Source organism: Platalea leucorodia (genome assembly GCF_965183815.1).
Source record: "Platalea leucorodia genome assembly, chromosome: 1".
NCBI lineage: Eukaryota > Metazoa > Chordata > Aves > Pelecaniformes > Threskiornithidae > Platalea > Platalea leucorodia.
Window position 1 is genome coordinate 112349067 of NC_138823.1, and position 16112 is coordinate 112365178.

A 16112-nucleotide genomic window follows, 5' to 3' on the forward strand; every position below is an offset into this window, starting at 1 on the left:
AAAGCTTTCTAGTACACACCATAAAAGGTGCTTGTCTCTCCCACACCCACAAAACAAGTTTACTAAGGTGACTACACATCTACTAAGAAAAGTAAAGGGTAGAAAACTGACTTAAGTTCTCTCTCTCAGCAGCAGCAAATCTCCTCAGGCAAAAGACCTACATTTACCAGCTTCTTGAGACAGGTACTTCGAACTGTAACCGTACCCAGGCACCGAAACTGGAAGAGTCAACCAGTGAACTTTTCAATAAGTAACTGAGGCCCCATCCATCCTATAAATTACATCATGCTGCTATAAGGAACAGTGGCTCCCACACGCCCACAGCTCTGTGCTCTTAAGATATCATCACAAGAACTGAGATCCCTCCAACAAGAAGTCAGTAAACCACTAGCAAAGAGTAAATAAGTTCACAGCCTTCTGGCAGTCTCCCCGAGGCTCCACAGGGCCTTAGGGCCAGCTTCTGGGCATAGCCATGAACTACACAGCAGCTTCTGATGTGAGAATAGACACATATTCCATATGTTTTAAGTATCTTTTCAGCATTTTGTTACCAAAAAGCCTCTTTGGCATCCTGCAGGAAGACTTCTGGGGAGGCACTTCCATAAAGAAATTTCTTGGAAACCCATATGGAACAGCACAAGAAAACCCTGACAAACTGAACAGCAGAAATAGTCTGGAACAAAATCAAGGTCTTAATATTTTAAACCTTGCAATGTACTGAAAAGAAAACGAAGCAGCTACTTTATTGTGCACAAAGAGCTGACAAAACACGCAACACTTGAGCCCAACTGGGTGTATCTTCAAGGCTGACAGAAACTGAACCTGCCACAGTCTGACTGATATTCCCATATCCTTCCTTCCAATAGGCACTGCTGTTTGCAACAGGTAGGTGACAAAGCAGTTCAGAAGTTGCTCTAGACAAAAACTAGCCTATACTTGGTTAGTTCTTGGACAGATTAGCTACCTAAACAAGCTTGCTGGCACAAAAGGTAGACCAGAAAAACATATAGCTGAGCATGGGGAGAGCTGAACTGCATGCACCTCCAGCCTATAAACACTGTGAAAAAACAATGCAAGTGTTGTAAGGTTCCTCAACTGCAGTTTAGCATCAGTTTAAGATTCCTCACTTTTTATAAGTTATGTGATGGCTATTATGGAACATTTGGAAGAGTTCTACATACTTGCAATGTTTTATCTGGATTGATGCAGAGATCAGTGGGAAAAGAAGCAAACTCAAGCACAGCACCTGGGTTAACACAAGCAGCAAGCTTGTTTTCATAGTTCAGTTGACTGAAGTTACACTGTGAAGTAATTTTGGTAATATACACACTTACACAAGAGTCTAGAATACTGTTTCTGCTTCGAGTTCACCACGTGGCTGGTGCCCTATCTCAGTCTATTCTAAACGCTGAGGCAACTCAGCTTTCTGAGGCTGACGGTGTTGAAGTGTTGCTTTAACACAAAGCACGAGAGTCATGTCTTCTTTTAGATTAAGTTTCTAAACATGGAGGTCTGTAACCTAGAATATTAACAAAAGGTATTCATTTTGTATTGATTTAATATTATATACTATGAGGAGAAATCAACAGAACAAACCATTACATGTCACTAGCCTGTCAAAGCTATCCACGCTACAGACTTGCATGGATTCAGAGGCAAGACAGACAAACTGGTACTATGGTACTACAGCCGATTTTCTAGCACAAGCAAAACTGAGGAGGAATGAAAGGCTGAGACAGAAGAGGGGGGCATCTGCAGAAGAAGCTCCCATACCAAATACCCACCATCAAGTCTCCTGACAAAATTCAAGTTACATTCATGGGAGATGCTATGTAAAGCAGCTGCTACTGCTGAATTTTATTCAGCATTTGATATACAAGACACTTTCTCCCCTTCATAAAATATAAGGGGCAAGGCATAGCCTACAAGGATGAATTTTAGTAACACAGGATCAACAACTTGGCGTCTTAAGTTAGTGCTATTCAACTAAGGACTGAGTGAAGCACTTCACAGACACGTTTAAGCTAGTGCCACCTAAGACATACTAGCTATAGCCATTTTCACCCTGTGCTTCAAGTGCAAGAAAGCACATTTGGAAGTTAACTTTTGACTGACAAGCCAGGCATCACTCACACCTGCACAGAGCTGCTGCTTCCAGCTATTCTGGAAAGCAACAAAAATGGAGTTCCCTCGAAGGCACTATGCCAGAGCTTGCAGCATGAGCCTCAACAGTTCACTTTTAAAAGCAGTTCAAGAGCTCTCCTCTCAAACAGTTGCTCACAGCATATTCAGTATCATAAAACCAGCTTTTTTTGTCAAACATACTTCAAAAGAAATCTCAACCACATCATTGTGTCCTTTTTGCCCCTGTACACTTACACTCAACATTTACTAAAGAAATTTAAGGAAGATTTAAATGTAAGCATTTTGACTTGGCTTGATGAAGTAAATTCTTTAAACAAAGTCTGAAGAAGGCTTCCAAAAGGCATACTTGAAAAATATAGGTTTTCCAGAACAAGTCCATAAATCAAGTTTTCCTCTAACACAAGTATCTCATTAATTGTTAACAACCCTGTACTCTTCCTTTAGTTAGAAGTTCAGAATGTCAGATGTGCATTTTCTAGAAAAAGCAGATATCCATACGGTCATTTTTACAGCCAGAAAGGATGACTTATGATCCACACTCACTAAAGCCAAAACTCCACCCAAATAGTTTTGCTGCTCTATAGGCAGGAAAATTAACTTGTGACAGAGGAATCTAGAAACAAATGGTATCTGCAAAGGAAAAACCAGTTCCCGCTAGGCTCACGGCAGGCTGCACTCAACACTTAAGGAACCTATAGGAGGGGTGCCATCCATGTATTCTGGTTGGTAGAAGCAGCTTTGTTGTGTTGCAGGCATCTTGCTTCACAGTGAGACAAGTTCTGATGTTGATAGCTCAGGGAGTTTATCCTGCTCAAAACAACTTATTTTGCCTCATTAGCCAGTCATATAGTATTATGGTGAAAACTCACATGAACACCCTTAAATTCTTTCAAGGTATTAGCACAGACAGAATGAACACAGAAGCCTTGTTTGAATAACACTCCTATGAAATTCTTGACATAGAAAAAGTTTAAGCTTTCAAATAAAGCATTTTTGAGGCAGGCACTGCCTTCTTCCAAGTGGTCAGTGCCTAGCTGGATGAAGTTTCAACAAAAGCGGAGTAGGAACACCAGAATACAGTATCCTTCACATTTTAGTAATTGGCTTCTTGCAATGAAGGATACAGGGAATAAGTGCTCCAGCAGGTGTAAGCACATTTATATTAAAGGCCACAGCACAAATAGTGCAAACACACAGGACTGAACACAGGTCATTAGCAAAAGTCATCAAGAAGGAGGTACCACCAAATTCTCCGTCCTCTCTTCACAAATACAGGCAAGCATTCTCTCTCCCCACAGGCAGGCTGCATCAACACACCAGCCAAATGGAATCTAATCAAATAGGAGCAAGTGGGATTTTGCATTTCAAAAAATTCCTTTTCTTCCTCTAAGGAATCATCCAGCTGTAGCAAATAAATTTCATTAGTGAAATCTGACTTGGCAAAGTAAGTTACTTCATTCATTTTATGACTTTGCCATCTGTTTTACCACCCAAATACAAATGTGTAAGTACTCCTTTGTAGCATTATTGTAAAAGCATTACTTTTGTAGTCATATTTTGTTCCGGTAACTTCTCCTCCTGTTTACATTCTATGCAGTACAAATTGCTCCTCCTAAAATCCTAATCATTTTTCTGTTTTATTCAGGGGAAGAGGATTTCATATGCGTGACTCACTGAATGAGACTGATTTGCAAATACACAAAGGCTTGTAATTAACCTTTTGAGCAGGTGATTCAAGGACAAAAGTGGTTACAGACCTGACTGTTGCATGGTAATACAGCATTCATGAGGTTGTAACGCTGTTTAGTCAGATCCCTCCCCATTTTTAGATGCTGTTTATTGTAGAACTATTAGATCTATGATTTGAAAAATTGGTAGAGTCAATCTAGTAGACCTAAAAGACCAAATCAGGCAATTGTCTTCCACAAGGTGGTTTTGATCTTGCCATGCTTAAAATACTGATCAGACTTCTCTTGCAGTACCACAGAAGACATTTCCAAGTTAAATGTTCTCAAATTGTAAAGTAGTAAGTTTTAAAAATTGCTTTTTGTTCCTATTTGAATTCTTAAAGCTCTTCTGCAATGTTCTGAATTATCATGTGCATGAGAACTGTTAAATGTCTTACAAGAATGTAAGTGTGTAAGTTCTAACAGAACAAACTATCTAAAAAATGTTCTTTATACAGCAATGTATGTGAAAATCATAGATCAATTTCTGAACACAGAAGCAAGTATAATGTTCATTTTAGACTATCTGGGTAACCAAGTGAGGCAGCTATCAAAAACTACTGATATACGACCTAAAAATTAGTTTTGTAAGCACTTGCCAAAGGCAAGGAGTCTTGGAAAAGGCACCATTAAGAATGATATACTACTGCACATCACTAGATGGGTCTCAAGCGTGTGTGTCTTCCTGTGGCCAGACATGTAACGCAAAAGCTAAAGGCATTCCAGCAACGGTCACAGACCAAATCCAGTTTATTTTAAAGGTCAGCCTCCCCAGGGGAGAACTACTATAGAAGTCTCTATATGGTGAAATCCGTTATCTTTATCAACGTTTAATTGATTTAATTCTACACATGTTGCAACGCTAAACACTACCAAGTGTGATCTGTATTCCTTTCTGTACACGTGAACCTTTAAATTCCAGCGAGAAGTACGTGACCTAATACCTTTTCAATGTTGCATGGTGTAATATAGGATTTCCTCTGGCCTACAAAACCTTCACTACTGCCGACTTATGAAAACATTTTATTTCCAGCTGCTCACTTGCATGCTTTCAATTCAGCTGCAGGACTTCTAATAGCATCAGTTCTCCACAGAGTCAGAAGCTAATTTTACATCTTTTTTCCTTGAGGGGTTTATTTCTTTTACCTTAATACACATACAGTCTGAGTCCCGCATAAAGTCTGGAAAAGTTAATTTTGTTAAAACCCATTCCTGTTGTTCACAGATAATGGTCAGCATGAAAGATCTTAGTCTTCTAAGAAACAGAAATTTTGTTCCTGAAAAATCTCTTCTTCAAACTACTGACAATCCAAGAAAAACTATGCTATCCTGACTGGGTTAGTTATGACCATTTCAGTATTTTATTATATTGTATTTCACTGTTCATACTTTTAAAAAAATATCCTAGTATTTGGCTACAAGATTGTTTCTGCTTCAGGTTCTCCTCCCAGAAGTTTTTTTTCCCCATACCTGTAACAAAGTTTTACCACCTAAAATTGTAGTAAAACCTATTAGAAAGATTACAATATAAAACTTTGTTCCTCAAGCAATGGATGGTTTTCCTCAAATTTTCCAAACTACACTTAAGGTCACTAGAACTAATTTGCTTTTGCAATGCTCTTCAAAATACTCCAGCCTGAAGAAAGTCACTTAAACTATGCATGTTATACACATGGTCTCAGTTCTAACTCATACATCTTGCAGAGAAGAATGCTTTTGTTAGATTATTTCATTCCTCTATTCATTTTGACTGCAAGAGCTATAAAGCACAACCTTTCCAAGACAGAAAATACAACAGATACAGGTTAACCTTCATTTAATTTTAAGAAAAACAGATGATCTTCTACTAGAAAAGTTCAACTCATGCCAAACGAAGTTACCTAAAAAGATCAACTTTCCCAATAAGATCCAGTGAAAAACTTTAAAGAGACAGGACAGTAAAGAAGTTTCTCAAAATAAAAATCAGGACTTTCTAAAGTTTTTGAATGATTCCAAACCCAAACATTTCATATATCACTCTTTGGTTCTTGGGCAAAGAGGAGTTGAGAAATTCTAGCATTTTGGTGAACAGCTGCACTACAAAAATCTTTTTTAAAGTGTAATTGTAACTATAAGCCCATCGGTAAAACTAATAACTATATGCCCAAAGTTAGTGACTGACAGGCAGCCAGTTGCATGGGAGTACGCACACAGACTTTCCTAAAATATTTTGTGGATCAGCTACAGGCCTCTTGAAGAACACCACCAGTCTACAAATTATAACCTCCCTAGCTCTGAACACAGGAAATACCAGTTGGCAATGCCTGCAATGGGATTCCTTAACAAAGCATGGAGACATTAAAGATGTGCAATATACAGTGGTTAAAAGCAAGTATTTTCCCCTCACGGGAGAAGGGTAAAAAGTTGAGATCATAACTGAAGATCCAAGTTGTTATCAAAATGAGATGTAAGAAAGAGGACTGAGACATAGCATATATTAAGATTTAGAATTTAACTCCTGTGAGTCCAAAAGGCAGCAACAGCTCCCGCTCAACTGTTGTTACACAACCATACCTGAGACAAGTTCTTCCCAGAAAGAACACTGCAATTGGAAAAACCACTTGGTTAACTTCACCCTTTTAAATATTTCTGAAAAAATGCACCTGTATTTTTTTATTTAGTTGTTCTAAAACCAGTCCTTTATGTTACACTGTACACTAAAACAAGTACTGACGCAAACCGAATTAATAATTCAGACTAGCAGCTTTCTTACTGTTCTTTATCACAGTCTTTTAATTTTTCATTATTGTTCTTATCACAGTCTTCATTAAACAGGGAAAACCAATCAAGTACTAGCATTTTATGCATCTCAAGTTACAGTGGGTGTCTTCCTCCTGGGGTACTCCAACATGTTGCAGACCACACTGAATTTCGTGATGAAAGTTACACATAGCCATCTTTTCTTCCTTGCAACACTAACCATTTAATAACATTTTAGAGGATGAACTTGCTTAACAGAAAGCAGTTTCTGATATTTAGCCTAATGCATTTGCTCTTTGAATTCTGAATGACAATACTGGACTGTATAGAGGAGGAGTCCAGAGTGCAGTGTTTTCTTTCTAGGTTAAGCTTTCCTGTTTTATTACATACCTTACTTCCAGTGCATATGAATGAACTGGAATCTCAAAGCCATCATGGCTGATCAGCAGCAGACAAAAAATACACAACCTGGAGCATGAAGAAAAGATGCTTTAACAAATCATACTCCTACAGACGAGTGCTGCATCACTGACTTCACAATGTGAACTATACCAATGTAAAACAAACTTCATATTCGTTTTCAAATCAGTGATAACTTCAAAAATGTAAATGTACAAAAAGTCAGAGAATTCAAATTGCAGTAAGGTGTACAGAGCTATCAGTCATGACCATACCGGACCAGTCACTGAAGCATTGCAATGAACTCTTACTTTGGATATTGTTAAATATAAATTTTGACCTTACAGAAACCAGTTGTTAAGAGTGTGCGATTTTAAGTCTTAATTTAAAGTCTCTTTAAATTCTTGAAATACAAGAGTTCTGAGGATTGGGATGAAGCTTTATTTGCATGTTACACTACAAAGGTGGAATTAATTTAGGTGGTTAAGTGTGTAAAAACTTTATCGTTTAGTGTTGTCACACCAAAATAGCTCTTCCACACAATAACCACTTTAATTCAGTACCCAATTTTGCTTACTTTGATCTCCATGGGTAACAGTGACAGATGATTAAGGATGAGCTTCTACCAGCCTTGCTTTGAGTAGGGCCTTCAGGTCCCTGTACTGAAACATCTTCCACGGCGTGACCTCACCTGTCAAGGGTGGTTTTTGGTGACTGAACAGCATGCCTGCAGAAGTCTGTCACATTGTTTTCCTCTCTGTATAGTTTATTTTATTTTGAGGTCTGAAATAAATCCCACTGGGGAAAGTGTTGCTGGAATTAACTACTTCCATACTAAAAGCCCTTTCAGGAAACAGCACAGTTACACCAACAGGAGTACACTGGTACAGCCTTGAAATGACAGATTAGCTTTACCCTGCACTGTCTGATGGGCTTCAATGGGAGTACTAGCAAAGAGAAGGACTATACCACACATAGCTGGCTTTTAAGGTTCTTCACAGAAGTTTCATGTCTGGAAGACTTCCATGTTTACTGCACTCTGTTTAACATTGACAGAAACATTTCTGCCTGCCTATATGCAGGTGTTACACATAAGCACTCTCAGACAAGGATCAGAGTTAAAGTCTAACAGCAGCACAGAAGGGTATTAAGCTAGCATTTCAGGGAGTAAAATGAAAGAGGTACCAAGGCCTGAATGCATGGCTGAACCCTGCTACCTACATACTAAGCACAGGTGCCAAGCTCCTTTGCAAAAATCACATTTTCCGTAATTTGCAGAAATACTTGTTTGGTCATACAGTGTATTTACATGCCATTTTTTTAATAAAACCTTGTGGGCCACTGCACCAGACATTCCCACACTCTTGCATCAAATGATGTAGTCAACTTACTGTTATAGAAAAAAATACAATACATTGAATGAACTGTACTGGTAGGAATTCAATGTATATTGTAATTGCTTGAACTAAGGAGCCAGTATCACAAAATAAGCATCATCAATTTCACTAAAGTAATGATTGCAGAGTTACTACGCAACCAACTCTCTTTATATCTCTTGTTTGTGCTACCTTCTTTGCATTCTTGGCTCCTCTCCATATTACCATTATAAACTGATTACAGCATAGCTTATTTTGAATTCTCTGTAGTAACTGTCTTTTTCATTACATTTCCTCTCTTTATGTTGTCTAACCTCTCCCACACACCTCTTTCTCCAGTCTTCCCCTCTATGCACAGCTTGGACTCTTCAGTGTTACCAATCTATTGCCCCAAAGGTGCTGGGAATTTTGACAGACACAAAACTAATCCCAAACAAAACATCAGTAGTAAAGACTAAGCCACCCTCTAGGCACAGGCAATCAATTCTCTCATCGGGTCATTCTAAGGCGGTGTCACTTAGCTTATACTACATTTCTTTCCAACTTGTTCCCACTCCTAAATACAGTACTGTTTTTTCTGTAGGAATTTCAGATTTTTTTGCTGCTGCGTAGAGCTCCTCAGATTCAGCAGTATAAGCCTAACCTGATGGCTGCGGGTTGGACATCTACCAAAGAGATTCCACAAGCAGCTGTGCCCACTGACAAATCCTTGGTTGGTAGGTGCTTACTCTGATTCACAATAGTTAAGAAAACATGACAAGAAGCAAAACAGGATTTAATAACTCCTTGGTCTGTCTGCAAGCCACATTTGTTATAGTTAAAGTGACTCTAAGTTCTTTACATCCACAAGGACCAGAAGTAATTTCAGATTCTGCAGACAGTAAGACTTACCGATTACGTTTTAGAGCTACCCTAAGAGCTGATTTTAAGTACTGCAACAGACTAATAAAATAGAACCATTTCTTCCCTACTTAGTAATTTATAAAATGTAAAACATTTTGCAGAACGTTCAGTGGATGCACAGTAATTATACCAACTGTTCTATTTTCTTGGTTCCTCACATCAGTTCTTCACAAGGTAGGAAGGAGACTTAAAACAGTTGTCCCATAATTGCGTGTGTGATGTGGGCACGCTATAATATGTTCACAAGAATGCTGTCACTAGCCTACCAAACTACCTTGTTCACTTAAAATAGATTTCAATTTAGATGCAAAGTAATTTCAATAGCTTGGAGCCATTAGAAGTTTACTGGAAGCTGGCTGCAAGCACTCTCAAGGGGGTGGGGAGTTCCCAGAACACACCAGGCATGTGATCAGTGACTTACTCCCAGGACCACTATATCCTATAGCACTTGCTACGTTGGCAAAACAAACAAATCCAATCACAAAGTTCCGAGATTTTTCTCACACAATTGTTTCTTCTTCAATTGTGAAACTGCAGGGAAAATAATGCTGTTGGCAATTATCCGGAATGCAGTTGCCTAAATAACTTTTTACGTAACAAGACACTGTACCTATATTATTCTTTGATACCAGAGACTGCCATACATCAGTTTCTAAGATAGCACCATCCTTTGCCTCAGCAATTATTTTCTTCCGAGTCAGATGCACTGGAAATTTAGCAGGAGTAAAAGCTCATCTTAGACAGAACACCCCTGTTTCGGGGTAATCCGTTCGAAAAAGTACACGCAGGGATATCGGCGTATGATTTAACTGAGGTTAAGAACAAAACTGTTCTTATGGAAGTCAGTCCGAATACAGAAGACACATGGACCACTACAAGGTCTTCAACAACACTTATTTAATAGTCTTGCATTCCTCCTTGGTTGCTTTTAGCCAGCACTGCCTTATCCTCACAGCCACATCTCTTCCTGCCTCCCTTCCCCCCTCCCCCTCCCCCCCAAATAGCCTACTATTTCTAAGGATTATTTATGTAAAGAGTACATGCCTACAGGTGACACAGATGATAAATCCACAGCTAGTGGACATTCTAGCTTTCTCTTTTATGGGTAAGGATCCTCTCTCTATGGTCTAAAAAAAAAAAATTATTACATTATTTCAACATTGTCAAAGTGCGTGCAACTCAAAATACTTCATCTTAAAATGGTTATATTTTTTCCCTTCCTCAAATTCACAAGAACATGACAAAGCGAAGACTAAGAACAAGGAATTTGCAATAGTAAAGGAGTGCATTCACTATTTAGTATCACAGCTTATTTAACCCCACAGTTGACCTCTCATGCAGTGGGCTGAAGGATTTTTCTGATATTTTTGTGCAACAGTATATCACATTCTCCCGTTTTTACAGAAAAGAAAAAAAAGGGTAAACATCACTAGCACTGGCAATCCCTATAGCTTCTACCATTTGGAGGCTTCCACAAAAAATGTTTGACAAGCTGTCTCTCAAGCACAGACTAAAGGGTTTAAATCCATATCAGAGATTTACTCATTAGATAGTTGTTCTTCATTCTATTAAGAACGCTCACAATCTCCCAAGATTTAAACGTTGAGGTACGTGCTATTAGATGAATAAGTCAGCTGAAAAGAAGAAAGAGGATTTTTACTTAAGAATCCAGTTATAATCACTATTAATTATACTGATAACTAATAGTATGCCAGTATCTTCTCCCAGTCCACACAGCCCCTTTCCCAGGAGCTCCTCACTTTTCAGTGTAACTTTCATCAGAAAAGACAAAGAACAACCGATAGCTTTTTGTACGTAACCTATCTCCAGGCATTGAAATGCCAGCAGAGGTACGTATTGCTTCCACTCGTGGAAGTGCAATGGTTTGCACTGCAGAATGCAAAGTCTCTTTCCAATGAGAATTGGAAATGCAAGCTTGAAACAAAACATCAGGGTCATTTTGAGTCAGAAAATAAACGTCTCTGAAGTCTTTCTGCCAGGACAGTTCAGTGATGCTACAAAGCAGACACACAGATCATACGTAAAAATCTCTCTCCAGGTGACTCTTGGGATACCTATGGCCCACTTAACATCTTCATTTTTAAAGAGACTCAATTAAGGGGAAGCAGCTGAAGCTCTTAGCTTCCATTTAAAAAAAAAACCCAAAGTAAACACCAGATTATTTACCTAACCAAATACGTGAGCATCGAAAGGCTCTTTTATTTAGGGAACTTAATAGCCATACTTTGCACTTCTTCCTTTTGTTGCAGGCAGGCACAAGCTATAGTTAGCAGCGACGCCTTTTAACGCGTACCACTACAGAACAGAACAGCACACGACAGCGAGCAGCAATCACACGTTGCAGAAACGCTGCTCTTGCTCATCCCCGAACCGCAACGCGCACACGGGCGCGCAGAGCTCCGGCACCCGGCCGCTGACACGGCAGCCGCCGCCGCCGGGGCGGCCGCTCCGTCCAGCCCGGCCCGGGGGGCGAGAGCCCGGCTCCTTCCCCCGCCGGCCCCGCGGCGCGGCCCCTTTGTTCGGGGCGAAGGCGCGGCCGCCCGGCGCTCCGCCCTCCGCAGGTGCGGGCGTTGGCCGCCGGCACCCCGCGCCCCGAGGACGCGGCCGCGGCGGGGACGCCGCACCTGCCTCACGCCGCCGCGGCAACAGGAGGCGGCCGGACCCCGCCGCCCCCCCACCCCGGGGGCTCCGCCGCCCCCTCCCCGCTCCCCTCAGCGCCCGGGCGGGCGGCGGCAGGCCCGGGGCGGGAGGCCCCCAAGGTGGACGCCCGTAACCTTCAGGGAGCGGCCGGCCGCCGGGCCCCCGCCGGAGGCTCCGCGCCCCGCCCGCGGCCGCGCCCGCCTCTCCCCACACCCCGGGGTGGGGCCGGCAGGCACAAACCGCCGGCCAGGGGCGGCGGGGCGGCAGCCGCCCCCCGGCGCCGACCCCCGGGCGGCAGAGAGCGGCGGGCGCGGGGTGGCGGGGAGCCCCCTCCTGCCCGCCCGCCCGCCCGCCGGCTACCCCCGCACCGGAGCGCTCCCCCGGCGGCGGGCGGGGAGGGGCCCCTGTGCTCTCCCTCTCCCCGTCCCCGTCCCCAGCCCCGGTGGCGAGACGCGGCGCGGCGCGGCCCGTCCCCCCCGCGCTGCCCCCGGCTCACCTGCGGCGGCGGCGGCGGGGCGAGCTCCGCTGCCCGCTGAAGGAGCGAGAGCGGAGGGCGGGGCGGGGCGGGCGAGGGGAGCCCTGGTGCCGCCTGGCGCCGCCCCCGCGCGCAGAGCCGGCGGCGCGCGCCGTCCGCGGCGGAGGGTAGGGTGGGGCGGGGCCGGGCGGGGCGGGGCGGGGCGGGCTGCGCCGCGCCGCAGAGGCAGGCGCGTCACCGGGCGTAGCCCCGCCCCGCTCCCCGCGCGGGGGCGGGAGTCGGGCGGCCGCAGGCCGCGCGCGGCGGAGGTCGGGGCGGGGAGGAAGAGGAGCGGGCACGCGCGGCGGGGCACGGGCCAGGCCGCCGGTGCGCGTGGGCGGAACCCGCTTCCGGAGGGAGGCGGGGCAGCGGGAGGCAGCTGCTTCCGGCGGAGCGCGCGGGCGGGGCTCCGGGGCGGGTGGCGGCGCGGGGCCGGGGGGCGGGGCCGCGGAGCGGGGCGGGGGCGGTTGGGGCCGTTGAGCCGCGGTGGCGGCGGCGGTTAACGGCTGGGGCTGCGGGCCGCGTGCGGGCCGCCTGCGCCCCGCGGTGCCAACCTCCGAGGCCAGCTCGGGGCCCGCTCCCGGCAGCAGCTGCGCTCCCCAAACGGGGGACGGGCCCCCTGCCTGGGTCGGCCTGGTCTGGGGGCTGCGTCCCCGTCATCCCAGCGGCACGTTCACTCGGGAGCCTAATGGTGGCAGAGCGCCTGCTTCTCAGCCGAATCTTTTAAGCGAGACAAACATCATAGCTTCATATCCGCTCCTCACTTGCCCCCCAGCTAATCCCCGATCGGGCGAATAGATGAGGCATGTTCTGCCATGGTAAGGAGATAAGTTCCCGACATCTGTCACTAGATTTATAAACACAATTATTTTTAGTGGTGAAAGCAGAACATGAGCTTGCCTCAAGGGACAAGTACAAGCTGAGGAAACGTTTAATATACTGACTTGAAGAAGAATTATCACTGGCAGGAGGGAACATGAAGCACTGAGATTGTTAGGGGTTTTTTTAGTCATGGACCACTCCATGCATGAAAGGTTTTATAGATGCCAAACAAAAGGGGGAGATACAAGAGGAGAGTTTCCACGTTAATAACAATAATTCAAATAATAACACTGATGCCTTAATAACTGTATCTTTCACTGTTAAATCATTGACTTAAATGGGAGCTTTGTGTAAACACAGGATGATTTAAACTCATAGTGCAAGTGATGTAATGGAACCTAAGCATAATATAGAAATTGACTGCTCAGTGTGTGTTTTTGTTTTATCAGGCTGTAACCATTCAGGGATGACACAAATTGTTTTGACCCCTCCTCTCCTCCTCACAATTACTTGGCTGAAGGTGGTTTCTAAGTCTGGAAATTCCAGTTTTTATCACCTCAGCTGGAAATCTTCGACTTCAGTGTTCGCATCATGCAGCCATTGCGCTCTATTTGCAATGCAGGTGCACTTTAAAATCTTTGTTGTTCTCTGTGCTCAGTTTTCTGCAGTTTCTGACACCTTGGGCATTTAGCCAGTGTTTAGTCCATCTCCCTCTAGGATTTAGTTTCATTGGCCTCACATTTTGGCTTGTGCTAATTTTTGCATATTCCGCAGAGTTTGAGAAACTGATAGCAATAAAGGAGCAATCCAGATGCAGTTTGTTCTGATTAAAATACCAAAACATGTTCATTTACACAAAAAAATGTTGGATTCGCTTAAATGGAGGGGGGAAAAAAGGGGGGGGGGGGGGAGGAAGAGGGGAAGGAAAGCTGGTAATACCGAGTCAACAGAACAGCCAAAATAAGACACAAAACATTTTAGGTATTATTTCATGACAGGGAAAAAAAGTTGCATGCAAGCTATGATCAGCCTTTTCACGAGACCATGAAAATGTTGGATGTATGGCCCTGTACACTGATTCAGGGGTCTTCAAGAAATCCTGGCCCAACTTCCACAGCCCTTTGAGTATCTATATACTGTATTGCTTCTTAATACGTATTCCAGAACCCTTCGTTGGAAGAGTGGCTGAGTCATAGTTCAGGTATCATTAATACTGTGGTCTGCAGCCATTCAGTATTTCCTAGAGCACAGAGAATCCAAGAATAGGATGTTAATTTTGCCTCTACTGATTATTGCCTCTCTTCAACACCTGCATTCAATCATGCCCTGAAATCACACAGTTTTGAAGATCTTTAGTTGCAGAAAAGGCATCACTGGTGGTTGACAAAATGCACATACACTCATGCCTGTTCTCCCGTTCATGTTCCCTTCATCTTTTCTTGACCAGTAATCGTACCCCTTCCCTTCACATTGTGTGGAAGAAGGGAAGCTCCGTTGCTGAAGTTAACCAAGTCTTTGTATTGATTTTAACAGCAGTTTGGATCATGCCTAGAAAGTATCAAAGGCATTCTTTTGGTCATTAGTGTTACGGTTCAGATCGGGAGCGCACCTCTGAAACTAAGCTCTCGATTGTCCTGATTTGCTCTGCTTTGATTTGCATGGTAGAGTGGTCTTGGAACAGGCAGAGTGGATTGGTGTAGGATGGGACACTGAGATGTGCTGCAGGAGTGCGCCTCAGGCACTTCCGCTGCGAACGGGCATTCTGTCCGGGACCGGGACCAGACCAGAGCCAGTCCAAAACAACCTCCCCCCTGTAATACATCTAGAGTGGTTGCTAGGACCTTGATACCAACTGTTTCACTCTATGGAAACGCCCCTTTTGCACCATGCTGCTTGTTAATGGACATGGCCTTTGTCCTTTTAATCTCCCTTTAGAGCTATCTTGTTTAAGACAACAAATGTCATTTTGTTTTGAATTTTTGTCCCGTGGCCCAAGCTGCATATCATAATGCAACAAAAACCAGTTCATAGTATACCCCTCATCCTCCGTTTGGGAAATGTCGCCTGGCACCTTGCCTAAAACAAGTGGAAGAAATGAACTCTTTAACCCAAACCGAACAGAATTATTTCCATGAAAATGCATTACATTAATAATTCCTATTCAATTGCTAGCAAGTGACCACAGTGAGAGCTTCTCTGTAGCACCCATGACGTTTTAGGGTGTGACTCCGGCTCCTCAGTGTAAGAGAGCACCTGGTCAGAGGAGAGTGGTATTGCAACTATTCCACTCCATTGACTGCGTAGGAACTTAGGGCTGGGCAGCCCAAGGTAGCAGCAAGTCTGAATTGGTCACTGCTCTCTGGTGTTTAAATGCTACAGCGGGCACCTAAAACCATGTAGATGGTGTAGCAGACATTTGCAATGTGGCCCTAAGGATGTATGTAGGGATTGTCCTTTGTTATGTATTAGCATATGTGCCAGTACAGCTCTGCACATAAAATACTTGCAGAGAAAAATTACAAGGTGTAATTAAGCAGAGATGTAATTAATTGTGTGCTAGTAGTATTTGCATTGTGTACCATAATACAACTAAGAAATCAACTGATACTGACAAGAATTTGGTTTATTTTAAAAAGCTAAAGATACAGTGGACATGTCAGACAAAACACGTCCGAATCTTTGGGAAAAACATTGATGTGCAACTTCCTTTCCCAGGGAACAAAAAACACTGTTCCCTTTACTTTAGCACACATTTTGTAGCACACAGTATATATCTAAAGTATGCATAATTTAACACTGTAATTCTATCTTAGATTTCTGTTGACA

General features: G+C 43.6%; 1 protein-coding gene across 1 annotated transcript in view; it reads right to left on the reverse strand.

Moving 5' to 3' along the window:
• Window positions 1-12515, reverse strand: part of RALA (RAS like proto-oncogene A) — a 29705-nt gene extending 17190 nt beyond the window's left edge. Inside the window, exon 1 of the mRNA XM_082330274.1 lies at window positions 12447-12515. The gene's annotated coding sequence lies outside the window, so the exon portion shown is untranslated. The remainder of the gene's footprint in view (window positions 1-12446) is intronic.
• Window positions 12516-16112: the final 3597 nt, after the last annotated feature.